Genomic DNA, 13,267 nt, shown 5'->3' on the forward strand with positions numbered 1-13,267 from the left:
TCCTCCCCCCCCGCTTCCCCGAGCGCTTTCTGTCACTTGTTAATCAAATCTGTTAATGCCTGTCCTTCCTGGGAGCGATTCGCGTTATTTATCTGGTAGCGCTCCCCATGCGGGAGCACCCCCCGGCGCCGCGGGCTGGAGGGTGAGGGGCTGCCGGGCTCCCCAGCCCGGGGTGCTGCTGCTGCTCTCCTGGAAGTCAAATCCCCAATTTCTTTTTATAATTGGTTGACTAAACTTAAGGGCGGGGAGGAGGAGGACTGGTTAATGAAAAGTTTTCGTGTTTTCCTGAGCTCGGCTCGTGTAACTGGTTAATAACCAGAGCTGCTTCGAGCGGGGTGAAATCAAGAGGGCTTTCTGGCTGATAAATATCGCCTAAATTAGCGATGGCTTCGGGGGGGCGGGGGGCCCCCCCCCCCCCCCCCCCCAAACCAGTCGCAGGAGTGGAAATAAACAGAGGAGAAGCGTTAATTGTGGGTAGGGAAGCAGGGCTTTGCCTTCCGTACGTGTTAGTGGGGTTGGTGCTGTTGCCTGCGTTTCCCTCGAACGAGTGCCCTTGTAGCTTCTCTTTTATTTAGTCTGAAGAGAATTCAAGTCAGGTTTGTCAGTTGATGGCAGCCGTAATCCGCATGCTTTCAAATAAAATGTCACTTGTCCCTGTTTAGTTACGTGAGCCGCGGTTTTTTTCTAACTTGCCTGACTTTTTCCTGCCTCTCCTGAGCCCCTGAGTGAGAGATGTGTGACCTTGATAACAATGTCCATGTTCGAATTAGTGAAAATCTCACGAGAGGAGAAAGGCTTGAGAGGGTTGTTTTTTTGTATGTGTGTAGGGTTTGTACCAGTCCTTGAACAATTTTTTACCGTAACTGTTGTAGCACCTTTGAGAACAGTTGATAAAAGGAAAAACCTCTCTCTCTCTCTATTTTATTTGGCCTGAGTACTGTTGATTATTCCTTGTATTTCAGGCTTTGCTGTTGTACGTGTGCCGCTTCACGGGGAGAACATGCTGGGACACACAGGCTGGGGCAGCTGATATTGCTGACATTGTTGCTCGCTTGGCAATCGTAACGTGCTTGTGTGTGAATGATTAGACATACATCGCTTGTGGCAGGGGAGATGGCTGTGTGTTCGTATCTACTGCCTGTCTTTTGGTGCTGTTGCTGTATCTGTGGTTTCCAAAACATCCTCCATGGATGCTGGTGTGCTATTTTCATCGGCTGCTCCTGGAGCTGGAGCCTCCAGCACACACTGGTTAACGCAGCCTTTCCTGTTTGGGCAGCTCTGTCATTCGTGTGTGTGTGTTCGCGGGCGCGCGCTCTGCTTAAATTGACAGAAACTGAAAGCATAACGATGACCAGTTCAGTTTTCTTCATGTTGCCAAATATTAACTTGTGTCTCCACGCGGGTTGCATGAATTATAGGTTAAAGATTACATAGGTTAGGGATTAATCTGGAAGGAAGGAATGGTTTTGTGGATATTCACAAAACTTCCTACAGGCTTAAAAAAAAAACACAACAAAAAAACCCACAACCTCTAACACTCCCCCGCCCCCCAAAATGTGCATTTTAATGCCGTTTGCAGCATGGGAAACAAGGATTTAGTTAATTTAGGAAAACTTCAGCAGCTGGTTCTGAAGATGGCAAAGTACATAGATTTTCTTTTCCAGTTAATCACAAATGCAACGGGTAGGGGTGTTTATCCATATGTGCTATCTGCATGCATTAGAAAATACCTCAAAACCTGAACATCCTGCCATTAAACCGGCCTCTTTGCGTTGCAAATTTTTCCACAGTAATACAGAAGTGGATGGCTTGTCTGGAGCCAATCAATATTCAGTCCTGCAGTTTTGGTGAAAAGATCACACCACATATTACAGAAGCGTGCGCTTGCGTGCGTGGGCACGCATGCATACACACACGCACGCCGCTTGCAGCTCTGGCCTTTGCAGCAGCAGATGAACTCTGGAGCTTTAGAAATAAATCCTCCTCTCTGTACATGGCAGCGTTTGGCCTGCTAACATTGTACTCTGCTGAACTGTAGACTTTCTTTCCCTCGTTGGCTCAGCCTTGAGTTGGCAGCAGGCTATATGTACCGTTGTGGTTTTAGAGCTCAGCTCTGTTTGACGTAAGCAGAACATTTCTTAGTTTCACCACTCTTTCTGCTGCTTGGTTCCTAGGAAGCAAGGTGGGATACCTAGGGGGGAAGAAAAAAATGTAGTTCAAGTAGTCTTATTTAGCAGCATTCTTGCTGCTTGCTGTTGTATGCTGTGAGATACATTTTCCAACGAGAGCTGGAGAGAAAGGGGAGGGGAAGCTCACAGTCCTTGCTAATTATTTTTGGTGAGAGCCCCAGGAATGGCAGGGAATCATCTTTCCCAACATCAGGGGCTGAGTGGTGGTGTAGACCTGCTGCTTGATGAGCACCGCTGTGTGATGTAACCTTGTATTGAGTAACTTGGCTATTTTTATGCTCTTACTACATCTTAAATTAGCAGCATCGGTATTGCTGCATGAAAGGCTAAGGGTCTAATCTCTTGTATTAATGGATGCCTGGATTAATAACGTGTCTATTATTGCAGGACTGCTGCTTATTTCCTGTATAATAGGAAAAGTGGGGTCTCTTCAGACTGCTGAGTTTGCATAATAGCTCAGCTGACAAACTGGTGCTTGTTGGGATGCTAAAAGAGTCTGGGAGGGTGATGTGAAACATGTATTTCCCTACGAGTCTAATTAGGGCCGTGGGAGGAGAGAGCATTGGTGTTGCAGATACAGCCTCCCACTGGCTTACAGACAAAACTGAAAGTATGACTCTTTCCCCCGCCTTCTGCTTTTCTCAAAGGAAAGGCCACGGTTTCCTAATGAATACATGGTGAGCAGTTCTGTCCGTAGCACACTGTGATGAGTAAGTTGAATAGTACATGGTGAGTAATCTCTCCTCATGACTCACAAAATATTTTCTGATGTTGACCTCTGTTTTTATGACTGCCCTGCTTAATCAGAGCTGAAGTGAGTATATTCTTTTGTATGCCGTTTAACTTCTTGACTCCCACATACCTGCCCCATTTTTTGCTTGCATTAGGTTGTCGGAGACCAGTGATACTGTGTTAAAATTTTTAATTTTGGTATTGGGTGAGATACAGGCCTGGATAAATGAAGTATTTATGTGCTCAAATGGGTGAGCGAGCAGTTGATGCATCTATGTAGTCTTATATAGGCTAATGCCGATAGAGGATGGCATTTGTAGTCATACTCCAAGTATTGATATGCACGACTTGAGGCTTATTACTTAGAGGTAGATCTGGTGGATACAAAGGGTGAAGTCCCCTTGTAGTTCCAAGACTTGCATGTGTTTAGGTTTTTTCCAGAGAATTGTCCTTAAATTGGTTCATTCTCTTGTCTCTGACTTTCACTATAGTTAAATCTGAATATTTACTAGGTTTGAACATGGAGATTTTTTGTACCATGATAAGTTCTGCCTAATCTGTGAGGTGTCTGAGGTTGTACTTTGAACTTCTTTTGTCAACAGTTCCTGCTTAAGGAGTCCAAAAGGTGTGTGGGGTGGCTTGGTTTGTTTGTTTGTTTCTTTGTTTTAAATCTGGATCAGTTCCACAATCTGGTCTGGCACAGTTCTGCTGATACATCTCTGGCAGCAGTGAGGGATTTCTTGCATACAGAACTGAGCAACAGGAGGCTTCAGAGCTGCTGAAGCTGATTATTGTCACCAAATCAATGTTTGTTAAACTGCACCCCATTGCAATGTGGAAAAGCCTGTTTTCTGGTAGCGTGTGCATCGATAAGAGGACACTGTGGTTCATTTATCTCCTCTCCTTTAGGCTTGCACTGAACAGGGTTGCATTGTGATCAGAGTAAGTGTCAGTGCTGACAAAGGGGGACGGGGAGGCACAGCCAGGTGATGAGAGGAGGGCGAGACTGGTGTTGACTTTGAGTGGTTTACTGTGTCGTGGCACTGCATCCTTCACCTGGATGGCTGCAAATGACTCGCTGCCTGTCATGTTAAATAGTGTGCAAGTCCTTTTCAAGTTTCAGAATTAGACATCTGCCTGTCTTGCCTTGCTCTTTTCGCCTGGTAGGCCTTCCCGTTGTTCGCCTGCTGAATAGCATTCCCCGGAAAGATAACTGCAAACCTCCGTGTGTGTCAGCTTTTTGTGTGTTGTGTTCCCCCCTTCCCTGTTTGACTTGTGAGGGCTAGGCATTTGTGTTGTGATAGTGCCTGGCAACTCCTCCTGCAGCCTAGGCTTCTGACAGGCAAGCTGCTGTGGATCTTAGCAGGGATACGCTCTGGGTATCTATTACCAATTTTGTTTCCATCTTCCAGCCTGGAAATCTCAGGCCCTTGACTCTGTCCCAGGAGGGGACAGTCCTGGTTGTGCCACTGTGCACATCTTACCAGGGTGAGGTACCTCTGCCGTGAGCTGCTGAAGGTTAAGCCTCCAAATTAGCAACTGTGATGATAAGTCTGGCTTGAATAATTCATTGATTTGTCCGTGTTCCTCCTCTTTGCTGCTGACTTTCCACTCAGCTGTAATGGCAAAAAATTCTCGTTAGCTAATTGAGTGTTGTCAGAGCATCACCCTGCAGCTGTTTGAGAGGTTTATGTGTGTCTGCTACTGAGGAGTAATGGGATACAAGCTTGATAATACTGGACTTTGTACAGGTGGAAGGGTGCAGAGTGTGTGTGTGGTGCGGGTCCCCCCCCCCCCCCCCCCCCCGGTCGGTGATACAGCTGATACCATTCTGTCACCAAAGGAATGTGCTGTGCATGAAAAGCTCAAGGGCAGGCAGTGATAATGAAAATCACAGCCCAGCAGGGAGTGTCACCTTTGAAATTAAAGATCAACGGTAGAGATGAATAACAAACCTTGTTTAAGAATTTAGTGCTTTTTTGTGTGTGTCACTCAGCTTTACTGGGAATAGTTTTTCTGATGACTAGCTTTGACTTCTGAGACAGCAAAGTAGGTGTGGGAGCAGTTGCTAGAGTTGAGTGCCAAAGCACAGTACAGTAAGATCAATTTAGGAACGTCCTAAATTGGACCTAAATTGGTCCCTTTGGTGTTGCACCTAACCTGCTGGAGCTGCAGGCCACTGCTGGGGGGTGGTCCTGTGCCTCCTTTCCCCCAGCCACTTGCTCTTGCTGTTTCCCCTGCACAGGTCCAGCCCTTCCTTACTACATACTCCATTACACTCTGGCAGGATGAACTGATGAAAAACAGTTTCACGTTTTGCACGTGCGTGTGGGTTTTCCCTTGGATCAGTCTGTGCTGGAGGGAGAAGGTGGGGTGCTGGGGGGGGCATGGTGAGGCTGCCCCTTCGGCCACTGTCTGCAGTTCCAAAGTGTGGTGGCAGACCCTCTGTTGTGCTGCTGTGAAGCTGTGTGTGGGGCGGCTCTGTGAACTGGATCGCTGAAAATATCTGGGCTGGAAAAAAATGTTCCAGTGTTTTCACAGCCGGCCCCCCCTCCGCCCTGATCTGTAATCTGACTCATGCTGCCTTCCCAGGGCAGCGGTGCCGGTACAAAGGAGGGGGTGGTGAGCAGAGGAAACTGTTGAGCTGACTTTGCCAGGCAAAACCTCCTCACACCCTGAGTAATCACCCAGAAATTCAGCAGCGGTGGCAGAGGTTAGGGGATTTTCTCTGATTTAATAGATGCTGTCGATGCAGCTTGTTGGGAAACGTTTGTGAGGATGACTAATTACTTATAGAAACTTCTCTAGTGAAGAAAAGGTTTGAAAGCTTTAGCAGACTTCTGATTTCTCAACACCCTTCTCCTCTGCCCTCCCCAGTTCTAAAAAAACGTGGAGTGGGGAGTGTGAATAGTGTAAAACTGGGAAATAATTGACTCGGTCATTTCAAAAGTACTTGGGTTTCTGTCCTGCCCAGCAAATAAACAGAAGCAAATGACAGAGTTGGCACAGCTGCATCATTTTTTCTGTACTTTTCTGCTCTCACAAATGCCAAAGGGAACCCAGCAATGTGCTGTTGGGAAGTGAGGTAGCCTCACAAGGCAAGGAAGACCATAACCGTACTGTGTTTAATTGTGCAGCACATGGTTATTACAGAATAGCAGTTTTTTTCTGGGCTTTACCCTTTGAAGTAGAACTTGCCATGAGTGACAATCAGTACTTGTTCAGTTTTCAGATGGCTTTTGTTCAAAGCTCTGACCCGTTGGGTACAATATAAATCATGAGTTCAGTTAGCATACACTTTTTTCCTAGTATGTCTGTATGAAAAGTAAAAGTTGTTCTCTTGTATTGCATCTTAAGACCACAGTAGTCTTTATTTTTTCATATAACTGAATTATCTGAGAGGTAACTGTTGAAAGACAGAGTAGCTGTTCAAGATTGCTTCCCCCCCAATCACCAGATGAGTGAGGATTAATGTTCTTGTCCTGGCCAAAGTTCCAGCTCAGGCAATTCAAATTTATCTACCTAAAATTCACCCATCAGTTATGGTCGGACACTGTATTGAAAGCTTTTAGTGTGCCAAGGGAAATCCATGCCACCACATGCAACTCCAACCCTTGTCCTTCATGGCAGCATTAATATATATGGAGACGATTATCCTTTCAAGTCTCAGATATGTGACTGAATTGTGTTTCTCCTGGGAATTTAGGCAAAATATCTTACCTCTTGGTATGCAAGATTTATGGGAAATTTAATCACCCTTCTCCCCAGACATCCGTATGTCTACTTTTGTACTCTTCCTTCTTTCTTTCTCCCCTTTCATACTGTCTTGCTTTTTTTCTTCCTGCTTTGAGTTAACCTTTGACTGTCTGATTAAAGCTTTTTACTGTAGTGATCAAGACAAGGACCAGAGGTGGGGTGCTTTATTTTCCCTTACAGTATATTTACTGCAGATTGATAATCATGAAGTGTCTCAACATACTTAAAATATTTTTGCTTAATTTATTTTCTCCTTTCTAACAGAAGGATCCACAGAACCAGAAGTTCATATTAGGAATTGTGAACATAATATATTTACTTTCGTAGTAATTATTAAAGATAAGACAAAACTAACTATGAAGAAGAGGAAGAAATAAAACTGAATATACAATGATATGGGCCACATGGTGCTATAGATACCAAATTGAGTAGGTACTATTTTTAGAGCATAGGAAGAGGGTGAGTATATTTTACAGCAGGAAATGATGGCTTCATAGATATGAACAGATCTATGAATAACGAAAAAGTTCCTGTTCTGAGTATTTTGTTTTGTTTCATTTCATGAGTGAATGAGAGTTTCCTAAAAATCTACACTGAAAGAACTTTTTAGTGTTAGATGAAAAATCTAAGGAACTACAGAAAATGGCTAAATGAAGCATTGGAAATTTTAAAAAACCAAAACACTACAGAAAGTTCTGAATAAGTTTCTTGGCAAAAATTAATGGGGTTTAATACTGTTTCTGTGATTGAGAATCTTTCAGATATTCTCTGTGTAGTGTGAAGGGCAGTTTCCCGAGGTTTTGGCGTTAATTTGCCATTTATTTCTTGGAGCTCAGCAATATTATTAGTACTCGACAGGAGATACTTCTGAAATTCTAAAAAGTTTGAGCTTTGAAAACTGCTTTTTCATTCCTCAGCTGGATTTCCTTTGGGTTGCAGGTGATTCCCTCTTGTTTGCATATCTGCTGGCAGCAAAGCCCGTCGGTACCAAGAGGTCAGGTGCTGGTGCAGGGTGGCCTCTGACCCTCTGAAGATGGGGACTGGAGTCTGTGTTGAACTTACTTTGGCTTCTGTCCCTGCTTATTAGAACAAATAGTCATTTGCAACATATGAGGAATACATTGTAATATTGTAGGGTCATTTACAAGTCTTTAAAATGGAAGCTTTTAAAAATGGTTGGCTCTTGGAAGTTTGTGTATACTGTTCAGAATCTGCACTAGGTATACAGCTCTGCAGCACGAGTTGAAGCTTATGGGGTGGGGGGAGGGGAACTGTAACCATTCATATTTTTCTTTTGTACCTCACAAACCATCTTTCTTTTGGAGCTCAGTGGGCTTCAGAAAGAACACGAGGTTTTATTGCTAACTTCTGTTATGTAGAATATTTATGCATGTTAAGTAGGAGCAGAATTTCTGAGCTGTCTGAGGCTGAGTTGTCTTTACAGAATGTGAAGTGGTGGTTTAAGATGTTGTTGCCTTACTGGTGGCCTGCAGGATGCTTCCCTTTGGCCTGCCAGTTTTCCTTGCAGGAGGTGGGGATCAGCTGTTCAGACAGCAGATTGCTGACCAATCCCAGCACCCACCAAGGATGTGGGAAGACTGTGGGCTTGAGAAAGAGATGGTAGCCACTTTCGGCAACAGCAATTTTGGGACTGGGTATTCATTTCTACCAGCAGTAACCCTTTGCTTACGTTTCAGATAATGGTTTGTTTCTGGCAGTGTGGATGTATATGGCTGTCATCTTTACTGCTCCCCCCACCTCTGCAGTTACTGCTGCATGGGAGGGTGTTATTTCTTTATTAACACAAGGCCGTGGTTCATGGTTAGGTGAAAGTTTGAAACTGGTACAGCTGCAAGTAGAAATAACTCTTGCCATCTCTGTCCATGCTGTTGTGTCTAAGCTGCCCTCACCCTTGTAACAGTGTGTTTGTGTACACTGGTGTGGTGAACTGGTTTGGTTGAAAGGTAGCTAAGCCAAAACACCAAAAAGGTTTAGTTTTAGCTTAGGCCTTCCCTGACTTTGCTGTGTGCCTGTACAGGCGCTGCTGGCCCGAAGTAGGAGGTGGCTTTTGGGGAAGCGGTGGCAAGGCAGGTGGCTGTGTTGGTTTAAGCTGTTTGTGAAATGATGGTAGGGCCGCCTTTCTTGTTGACTGGAGTGAAAGCCCAGCAGTTCACTCTGTCCCAGAATAAGCAAACACTGGACTCCTTTGCATGTACACATAGTGCTTCTTCAGCTGCTGGGATGGCTACAGCATCTGCGTGCTCCCTCCAGCTGTCATATTGTGGGAACAGTTTATAATTGCCTAAAACTTAACTGAAAGGGCAATAGGATATACCAGTGTAAGGTACTGTTTAATCAAAATAGTTGCATTCCCCTATATATTCCAATATAAACATTTTGGACTTTTTTAACTAGTCTGTCTTTTTGTATAATAGAACTACTTCTTATGTCTGGGCTATGTCTGGTTTATGCAGTCATCCTGCTGTAACTGTCCCATGTGTGTGTTGCCTTAGACACTCCTGCAGAGTGATTGCATGTTAATATATTTATACAGCCCCTCCTACACGCTATCATGGGAACCATTCCCTCTTGCATTTGTGCAGTGACCGTAGCAACAGTTGGAATTGCTGTGTGGAAAGGCAAAACGGTTTTACTGTGGTTTAGGTAGCTGCAATGAAAGTGCAAATCCCTGTTGGAACCAGATCCATAACTGTCTTGTCTACAAATTCTGGATCACCTGTACTCAGACTACATAAGGATTACCTGGAGCAGTTTGGATTTTCTTTTCTAATGCCTATTTCCTTTGTTAACTTGGTAGTTTCAGTCTATTTTGGATCTTGGGCTAAACTTTTTTCTTTAGAAGTCCTATGTAGCCATTAAGGAGGCCATAATGCCCTCCATGTTTTCCATTTAGTTTTGTGTGACAGTAAACTTACTAACTGCTGAAACTACATCAAACTTGTCTGCTCTCTTGCTGTGTAGGAGATGGGTTTCAAAATGCAGTCTTGGTAGCTCTTGCTTCCCTCGCAGCTTCTCTGAGGCTGGAAGAAAAAGAACAGACACAAGCTGTTCTCTGCAGGAGATCTCTTTTTATACATACTAATATACATGTATACTTGTGGATGTCCTTATACTTTCTTGATTAAGGGAACAACAGTAATTGAATGCTTCAAATAAGACTTGGTCCTTGTCTCACTTGGTATGAAAACTTGTGCTTTGGTTGCTATGGAAGCTAAATGACACAATCCTGTTTTGGGATAAAATCTGGTAATATTAAAAGAAGTCTAGCTATACAATATGAAATATTGTACAGATCAGACTTTCCCTTTTCCTTACTCAAAGTGTAACTAGCATTTGAGCACAAGGCAAAGACCTTAAAATGCGAAGTGATTGAAGGCAGTAGCTGGCAGGACTGAAGCTTGAGATCTTTCCTTTTGTTCAGCTGGCCTGCAGGCAGCTCTTTGCTGCTATAGCAGCTGGAAGTACTTTGGTTTCGGTTTTTCATAGGCTCCTGTCAACCAACCACTGTTTGCAGGTGTATTGAATATGGACGTGGTCTGGACATAGAAGCTGTACTGGTGAATCTTTCTAGACAAGGTGTAAATTAAGTTAAACCCTGGGGGAGGAGGAATGCAAACTTGTGACAGGCTGAAGGCAGTGGTTTTGAGAGGGCATCCATGTGCCACGCAGAATGCTGGATGCTTTCCTGGTTCCTGTGGGGAAGCTGCAGCTGCAGTAGCTCACATTGCCTTTCTTGGTGTCTAGAGAAATGCTTATCATCCTCCACAGATGGAGGAAACCTAGGGGACATTAAAGAGGCACTTGTCCCACTAGCCTTCTGCAAGATTGATTGGCTTTTCCTAATCCATCTTTTTGATCTCTTGCTAACCATCTTGTCTCCAGCTGTAACATCCTCTCGTTTGGATTTATGGACCACTGCCTGGGGAGAGAGCTGCCACTACAGGCAACCAAGCTGTTCTTTAGAACCAGGGGCTAGTGAGACTGACCTCTTTTGTTTTGTGAGTTAAATAGATCATATGCAGATCAGAATTTGGCAGATCAAAATGACCTCTGTTAATACATGAGTGGAGTCAGTGTTTAGTACTTGGGAGCCAGTGTTAGATTGTTGAAGTGTTGGAAGTAGAGCGGTATCTAAAGACAATCATTAAAAGGTACATGAGTGTTGCCATTGATTTATTTGTAACTAGTTTGTTTCAGGTTTTGTTTTCTCTGAATTGTTTGGATTCATCTTGTGGACAGTGAAAAGCTTATAGGAGGTCTCTTCCTCCTCCTTTGCAAATGCTTGACCACAGCTTGTTTGCACGTTTCTGAAGAGCTGCTTTGGTCACTTGGCCTGTTTTTAGGGGAGGAAGTGCGGTCTGGTGAGTCAAACACTAAACTGGCCCTGCAAAGGTAAAAATTGCTTTTGCTGTAGGGCAGTTTAGTCTTGGGCAGTCAAAGCTGTGCACAAAAATGTTCCTATCTATGAGAGTAGATAAGGGGTCTTAAAGTTCTGTGTATGGTGCTTCAGGAGCTACTGATTGAAGGCGCATGAGCTGTATTTCTTTTTTTCAAGACCTCATCCCAATTTTCAAACCATTTGTTCTCCTCTCAGGTTTGGGCTTTTTGCTACCTTTACTGTGGAGCACTGTGTAGACTGATTAAATCTCACAAGGATCCCATTTTGCATGTGGGGAAAAGAAGTTTAGAAAAATACAGTGTTCACCCCCAAGCCCGAACTTAGGCTTATCCCCAAGGATAAACATAGTTTCCTAAGAAGGACCTGAATATAAAAAGATGTAAATTTGGAAGGGCACAAGGGTGTTGTTCCTTGCTTCAGGCAATGACGGCTGCCCAATTTAATTGAACATGTTCTTTGTGTTTGAGGAAGAAACATATAATGTTTAAATCTGTTGCTTTAGGTTAGAGATTCACTTTAGAGTACAAATTGTTGCACTGCGAGATAACTAGTCCTGTACAAATACACCCAAGAGTCTAGGATACAGTACTGGAATACAGAATTATATCAAAACAATGCTATTAAGATATCCTAAGGGATGTTAAGTTGAAAAAATAATGTAACCAAAACAGCCACACCTGGTGGAAGTGTGTGTAGTGCTTTGTATTCAGTGTGAATTACAAGCCTTTGTAACAGCTACCTTGTGGCAAAAATGTAACAAGTTGTAATTTTCACTTTACCTTGCTCTTGTAAAGAGAGGTTCTGAAAAACCTTCTGATTCAACTGTTATTAGAAATTTGGTGCTTTGTAGAACAAAGTTATGTATAGATAACTGAAATGTGTCTGGTACTGTTCATATGATGCATGGTATGACTGGGGATCCTTTAGTTTTCTTACATAGGTGTTAGAGTAATAGCTGTGATTACTACTGAGGACTTATAAGTTCTGGTCATACTGATGTTTTTTGTTTTTTTTTTTAATTTGGGTTAACAAACGGAATATGTGATTATAGAAAATGAAATAAGAGTGGATAATGATAATGAGGTAATGATAATGAAAATATATATTTGGAAAGAGCTTTTGGGCACTGTTTATTTGGCCACTAAAACCACATATAGGACTTCGCATATCTGCGAGATACAAAATGTCTTTTGTACAAAGAGGGCTGGCTGACTTGACCATTGAAGCACGCAGGAACATTCATAATTCTTTTTTTTTCTTTTTTTTCTTTTTTCTTTTTTTCCCCCCCCCCCCCCCCCATCCCCCGTGATCAGAGCCTGAACAATCAGGATTGGAAACTTTGGAGAAGAGGTGAAGGGAAAGATCAAACTCTTAAAAATCGCTCTATGGCCTCATCTCCATGTCCTAAAGGGCAAAACAGCTAATGCAGCTTGTTGACTTCCATAGGAGGACTCTGTCTGCTTGGCGTGGTGTGTAAGCAGGAGTTGTGCATGCTGGTAGGGCTTCTGGGCACAAGCGTACTAAAAGTGGGTGGGTGTGTTTCTGGCTTCAAACTCTTAACTGCTGTGATTGGAGTTGTAGTAACATGTGGATGGAGAAATGTGTTGTAAGAATCAGAACTGCGAAGCTGTTCAATCGTGCTGGCTGAAACTGTTCTCCACTGTTTTCCATAGAAAACTGGATTCTTTTACAAGTGAGTTTTGAAAAAGTGTCTGCTTTCTTTCCATTATTTTTCCAATGAAATGTCTTGGCAAAAACTATTGAATTTTCTCTGGGAGCTCGCGTTTCAATTTTAAATTGGATGTTTAGGTTGAAAATAAGAACTTTATTATAAAGTTCAGCTGGAGAGAATTGACTACAATAACTAACTTTTAATGTGTGTTTAGTTTTTTTTTTTTATAAACTTGTTATGAATAGCTTTGGGCATTCTCAATAATTACTACAGACTGCAACTTCTTACTTTAAATACTTAGTGCATAGACCACATTAAAGACATAAGGTCTTGTCCCATGAAATAGCTTCCATTTATGTGGCTCAGAAGATTCCAAGGGCCTCTCAAACTACATAAATATAAGAACATTGCAGAAGTACAGCCAGGCCAACGAGCAGCACGTAGTATGCTTCACATCAGCGTGTAGGGGAGGGAGAACAGCTTGGAGCAGAGTTGGAG

Source organism: Haliaeetus leucocephalus, unplaced genomic scaffold (assembly GCF_000737465.1).
Source record: "Haliaeetus leucocephalus isolate CR32 unplaced genomic scaffold, Haliaeetus_leucocephalus-4.0 Scaffold215, whole genome shotgun sequence".
Taxonomy (NCBI): domain Eukaryota; kingdom Metazoa; phylum Chordata; class Aves; order Accipitriformes; family Accipitridae; genus Haliaeetus; species Haliaeetus leucocephalus.